At 38.7% G+C, this 6,654-nt stretch overlaps 1 protein-coding gene across 3 annotated transcripts in view; it reads right to left on the bottom strand.

The window, feature by feature from the left end:
* Positions 1–5,623: 5,623 nt before the first annotated feature.
* ZEB2 (zinc finger E-box binding homeobox 2) overlaps positions 5,624–6,654 on the bottom strand; it is a 135,529-nt gene continuing 134,498 nt past the window's right edge. For 2 of the 3 annotated variants that reach the window (XM_003267620.3, XM_030801474.1), the window contains one exon: positions 5,691–6,654. This exon is cut by the window's right edge and continues 4,536 nt beyond it. The gene's annotated coding sequence lies outside the window, so the exon portion shown is untranslated. The other variant, XM_030801475.1, reaches the window with a different exon arrangement.

Here is a 6,654-nt window from a genome sequence, read left to right as displayed (position 1 = left end):
CTATTTCCAGATAAGGTCATGTCACAGATACCAGGGGTTAGAACTTCAACATATATTTTGGTGGAGCACACAATTCAGTCCAAACAGAGGGTTAAGATCACCCATCCCCCCTTCTTTCCCATTTTTCCCTCCACCTCTACCTGTCTTTCATTCCTGAATGTTTCTAGCTCTTCATTTTTTCAGGAACCTCTGAGGGCACCATTTTCTGGGGCAGTATATGAAATTCAGACCTTCCTTTCTCTTCATCCAATAAAAGCAAACTTGCTTATGCTCCACTCCCTCAGGGCTCAACTCTCAGCTATAGAATTGATAAATTAAGCCAAGGGAAGGTGATAACAGGTGATAATAGGCAAATATCACCCCTCCCACGTATTTGCATTTGACAGATGACTATATGGAGACAGCACTTTAACCTCAAGATGCTGGTGGAAATTTTGCAGTGGGTAACATTTTCAGTACATAGGTCTCTGTCTGTGACCCTGTAATCATGGCTGTTTCCTCAATCTGGGAAAAGGATGGGCCCTGTCTATTACTCTCTTAAGGAAAAGTTATTGCTACAGACAATTTGATCTATCTTTGAATTGCTTGTATTGATTCATTTCATGATTATAAGTGCACTAGGGGAGGAGATTTGTCCCTCACAAGGAAGTCCATCAAGTGAAAGAATTTTATTTCAGAAAATGCCAACCTGGGGAGAAGGCATGTGGACTACCAGCTCGTTTTAAACAGTGGATAATTTTCAAAGAGCGAACACCAGTGCAGAAGGGAATTCAGTTGCTAGGAAAATAAAATAAAATAAACATAATCTTCCTCCCTCTTGTTTTTTTTTCATTTTGGGGTGGGCTGTGCTTCCCAGTCTTGCTGGAGAATGTTTGTCCCTCCCACCTCAGTGGTGACAGACTCACAGTGATGCCTGCATGTCTGTCTCACAGGTGTGGGTTCTGAGACTTGCCAGCTTAGCGAGACTGTGGAGGAATCTCCCACCGTGGTTGTAAAGAGAAAAGGAAAGAGATAATAGTTCACTGGCATCAATAATCTACTTCCTCCGACTGGCTGAGTGTTAGAATAATAGCCTCGGCACTTGCCCTCCCACACCCCCTCCCCTGGCTCCGCCGCTGTCAGATTCTCTTCCCTTCTCCACAACTGGGAACTCTAGGGAGCAGATTGTTTTGGCTGGAATTAGCCGGGCACAGATGGTACCACCTGCTGCATGTTCCTTACTTCTTATTGGCTTCTCTCTCAGCTCTGTGAGTTTTTGTATTTTTTAGGAGTTCAGAGGAAGGGGAAATGGCCGAGGCTCTTGCTCATGCCTGATTCTAGCACAGCTGTTTGGAGCAAACTGGCAACTGCGGGGATAGTGCTGGGACATGCTGATTGGGGAAGGTGCTTCCAGGGTAACGTACCACCGTGGCGTCCTGTTGGCTGTATCTAGTGCTTTCATTTCCAAAATACAAACTTTCTTTGAGCCAAACAATTTCTGTTTTCCAGGCTGACGGATCTGCCTGTGACCAGACACAAAGCAGGTGGTCTTGCGTGAATCTGAAAAATGAGATTCCTCTCATTCTAAAATCAGAAGGGCATAGAATGTCATGTTACTGTTCTTTTTATAGGGGAGGTAATTATGAATAGGCCACAAACAGGTTGCTGTGCTCATTTCTGGACAAGTCACCGAGAAGAATAACTCAGGAGGCCTCAGGTTCCCACAGAGTGAACCTCATAGATTTATAAACTGTTTTCTCGCCTATGGAAACATGACATTGGATCAAAGGACCTAAGAGGTTCTATTCCTCCAGATCCTCTGAATTCCGTGGAGTTGGTCCTAAATGCTTATTACTAGATCACACGATAAACCCTTCCCATGACCTGGGAACTGTCTTCTCTATTTCTCTGACATCCTCCTCCACCCTTCTCCCTTGTCTACCATGCTTTGTCAGGCTGGCCTTCTTTCTATTCTCCAAAAAAGCCAAGCTCATTCCTGCCTCAGGTGTTTGCACCTGCTGTTCCTTCTTCTGGAGCTCTCACTGCACATCTTCCCATGGCTGACCTCTTTACAACCTTCAGAGTCAAGTCAATCACCACCGCCTCAGGGGCTTTTCCTGGTGGCTCCGCCCACTCCCAGCTGACTGTCCGCTACTTACATCTCATTTACGATCACATCACCTTCTTTTATCTGCAACAAAACAGCACTATCTGAAGTGATCCATAAGGTTCTGTTTTCTACTTTCCCCCTGAGAATGTACATCCCTGAAGGCAAAGATATTGTCTATTTATTCACCGCTGTATCCCTAGGACATGCAAAGTGCTTCTCATATAGTATCAGTCACTAATATATATATTATTGAGAGAAAGGTGTTATTTTGTGTTTAAATAGAAGAAGCAGCAGGGTACAGAAGGGAACACGGTTGAGACTTCCACATTAGTCCTTTCTTAAGGCACTTGGAACTTGGTATTATCTTTATTTGTGTATGTCTGCCTCTGCCAGATTGTAAGAAGACTGAGGTCGGTAATCCTGCCATGTTCATTTTTGGGTAGCCCATAGTACCTAGTATTGTGCCTTACACACGCTAGGGACTAGTAGATTGAACTATTATTAATGATGCAACTATTGTTATTTATTAGTATTATTTGCAGGCCCACTAAATATAATAAAATGAAAGCATCATACAAGTAGTAGAAGTATCAATAGAAGCAATAAAAACATCTATGCCATAACTGGAGACCTGGCTTCTGGTCCCAGCTCTGCCAGTAACTATGGAGTGATCTAGGGTTTTATTTCCTCGGAACACCAGAATTTGAAAAGCCAGGGCTTTGGATGAGACAGCGTCTAAGATTCCTTCACACTCTAACCTTTTGGTCTGTTTCTGTCTGTTCCAATTTTCCCATTGCAGATTTATGAATTCCTACTGCTCCTCTTACTGTGTACACCTGCTGCCTTGTTTCCTCCTCACACTGGATCATTCAATGCATTCAGGGTTCAGAAAGGTCGTGAGCAGAGAAAGAATGGTACTGAGGACTCATAACGTGGGCTCAGGCTGAAAACTGTGGGTAGAGAAGTTGGATGGAGCCACCACTCTCCAATGGCCATGAGCACTGTCAAGAGTCTTCAACAAAATGAGTGGCTAACATGTAGCAACAGCAGTCAGTAATTTTTAAAGAGCATTTTTCAAAACTGAGAATGTCTCTGGCTCTCAGTTAAAACAGACTCTAGCCCATAAGCGATGAATAGTCCTAAGATGATGATGTGACATCTTAGAGTTAACAAAGCGTTTCTAAAGTAGATTATTTTCATTGCACTCTTGCATGGAAGAGTTCTTGTAGACCAGAACGAACTTCTTGTAGGAAGTAGAGAAACTAACTCATTCCTTCTAATGCTTCCATAGCCATTTGAAGAAGGGTTTTACTGTGACATGTTGGAAAGAACACTGAACAATGATGCAGAAGACTGAGATTCTGACAATCTATGCTTAACTGTTTTCTAGAGACCATTGTGGGACAGAAACAAACAGCCAATGTGGTCGCAAGGATATGTGGACTTCAGTTTCCTCACCTATCTGCAGGTAGTAGATTAATTAACTGCTTTTATTTTTCCAAAAGTTACAAACATAAAGATTTTCTTCTTACTAAACTCATATGAAAATTTTACTGAAGAATGAGAACATGAGTTTTGACAATTTTAGGGTAGACACGAAGTGTGTTATAATTTGGTCAAGCCATAAAGGAGTTAACATAGGCCAGTTCGTAAATGAAGGCATCTGATGTGAGGGGCCATGACAATTCCTGGGAAAGTTTTTGTACAAATCATTATTCTGATTTTCATTTAAAAAGTCAAGGAAGTACATATTAAGCAGCTCTTGTGGTTAGAACTCTTGTTCTTAGAAGATTTTGTGGATGGTTCCACCCACATTTATTTTAAAGTGAGTGAAACGTCCCTTGTCATGGAATTGTCTTTGATAAATGCAAAAGCATTTTACGCTGCAGAAAAGGGAAAGAAAAGGCTCTACTTGGGTGTTTGGCTGATTATTTCTAAGCCTACTTTTCTCTCCAGTACTAGTGTGTAAAGGGTTAAAGCAAGTTGGGCAGGGTGGTTAGTACTTCTCTTTTTCCCTTCTTGCTTAGATGTACCTTCAACCGGAAACCTATGAGCTCACACTTTCTAAGCATGTTCAATAATGAAGTGGTAGACCTCCACAGAATGTTTCAGGACTCAGGAAGTGGTTGAGGGTTATTCAATAGTTGGTGTTCTCCCTTTATGTCTGCACCAATCCTGGTCTGCACTACAGGGTTGGGAAATGTTGTTTGTGTTGGAAGTGGTGTCTTTCAGAAGAGACGTAAAAACCAAGGTCTGGGTTGCTTGTGGTCACTAACTATACCATAATGTTTTCGGTGAGCATAGGGATGTTCTTGAGTTTCCTTTCTAAATTTACATTCTTTTATTCATCCACATTTTTTTCAAGTAATTTGAAGGCTGTTATTTCTCTTTTCCTAAACAAAACTAGAATGGGTATAACTGTACTTCTTCACCCTATAATAATACCGTTTTAGAAATGAATAAAAGTGATTTTTTCATGTTTAAGGAAAGGTCATTAACTAAAATCTAAATTTCCCATAAAATGAGTAAAGATAATTTAATATTTTCTCAATTTTGTTTTTGGCATATCTTATAAATTATATAGTTTTTTTCTCGTGAGGCTGTCTTCGGAACCTTTTATTTTTCCAGTATCAACATTTTAAATGTCTTTGACGTAAGATAACAAAATGTAAAATGTCTGAAAAGCACTTCTTTTCAGACTCTTTCCATGTCTTGAGTATTTTTTTTTTTAAAACACAGCTATTCAAGTGTACACACACAAACTTAGCAAACCTGCACACACGCACACATGCGCACACCCACATACACTTTACTTCCCTTTGACTGCTCTGAAAATGGTCAGAACAGGATCATAATGCACAAATCTTTCTCTGAATGTTTCCTTATGTTAGATCAATTCCTTCTGAGTTCTGTGCTTGCCAATGCTAAATTTCCTGCCAGGGCAGTAGTCTATTTTTAACATTTTGGGGGCTTATCCTTCGTTCCAAATCTAACAGGCATATTCCATGGAGTGAAAGAGAGAAAGCTGACTGGGTGCACTTACAAATCAGGATAATCAGGATTTGCAATTTCTGTGGAATCAAAGCTATGAATGAGAAAGACCAATTAGAATACTTAAAAGATCATTTGTCATCACTTTAATCTTCATGTATTTTTTACTCATCATTTTCTTTGACTAAAATTATTAGAATCTTTGTCATATTAATCTCAAGACCAAATGGGAACAGTAGCGTTCATTTTCTATTTTCAGTATTTTGGAGCATTTTAACATGTCATGCTAGATTATAGGTAGTAGGTGACTCGTTTAATAGAGAAAGTTTTAGCTTGTGGCATATTCAGCATCATATCATCTCAGTGTCGTTTCTCTAATTCCATATTTCATATAGAAATGAAGATTGAGGGATTTATTTCTGTTATTTAATAGCATTTGTTTAATTCCGAGATTAATATATCATCTTCAACCCTGAAACAGAGGCCCTCTGAAACATCAGACCCAAAAAATTGGACACAGCCTACTAGCCCAAAAAGAACATGTTGCCAATTATCTCCATGTTTATTTAAATATTTTGCTCTAAAGGAAGCAATCATTCCTTTATACTTCTTTAAATTTAGTATTGACATTTTTATTTTGGGAAAGGAGGTCTTTTTTTTTTTTTTAACATGGATACAGGAAAAGAAAACTCTCCAATAAAAATATTGTCTAAAAAGTTTGTTTTGTCTGCATGATTTACTAAATATGTACAATTTCAATTCACAGCGAAGGTAACAAAGATTTAAACAGCCAACATCACAAATGTCTCAAGTTCTAAAAAAAAATCACTGTGCACAGTTTAACAATTTAATTGAAAAAACCAAAGCTAAGCCTTCAGTCTGAATCTTTTTTTATGATGGGCACAAGCCATGTATTTTCTTCATCTTTGTTACACGATGCATATTTCAGTGACTAAAAGCCCCTTCCCATTTTAGTATATTAGGTTATGTCAGTACATACTTAAGAGAGGCATAAATTGCCTCTTGGTACACCAATATGATTTGTGATGTGTTCACATATATGTCATAATATTTATTAATATATAAAATGATCAGATGAGTCACCTGTGATTTTTCTTAATGTCTTCAAATGTAGGAATGTTTTGTTGCATGTATAAAATTTTTCAAAATTTATAAGAGTGCTTATATAAGCGATAATAATTAGACCAGTGTCCCCTTGATGTAAGGTGTCTAGAAAGAACTCTTCTGCTCCTGAAATATAGAGATTTCACATCTCTACACAATACAGGTTTATAAAGTTTGCTATTACATGAATCTGAATGTTGTGGTCATTCTGATATAATGATCGAGTGAGTGAACCAATTAATCATTAGAAACAAATGTCATTGAATACAGAATAGTTGAGTTACAGTTAAGAAGGGAGCCATAACCTCAGCTACCCTATAAAATCTATAATAAGGTGGTTTTCATATACATATTTTTTCCCCATGTGAATTCTTTGGTGTTTTTCCCCCTCTTTTTTAGTGCTATGATTGATGAACATGCAATGTGAGATTCAAATAACTGCATTGAGC

The sequence above is a fragment of the Nomascus leucogenys genome, chromosome 20 (assembly GCF_006542625.1).
Source record: "Nomascus leucogenys isolate Asia chromosome 20, Asia_NLE_v1, whole genome shotgun sequence".
Lineage (NCBI taxonomy): Eukaryota > Metazoa > Chordata > Mammalia > Primates > Hylobatidae > Nomascus > Nomascus leucogenys.
This window is presented reverse-complemented; position numbering and strand designations above follow the sequence as displayed.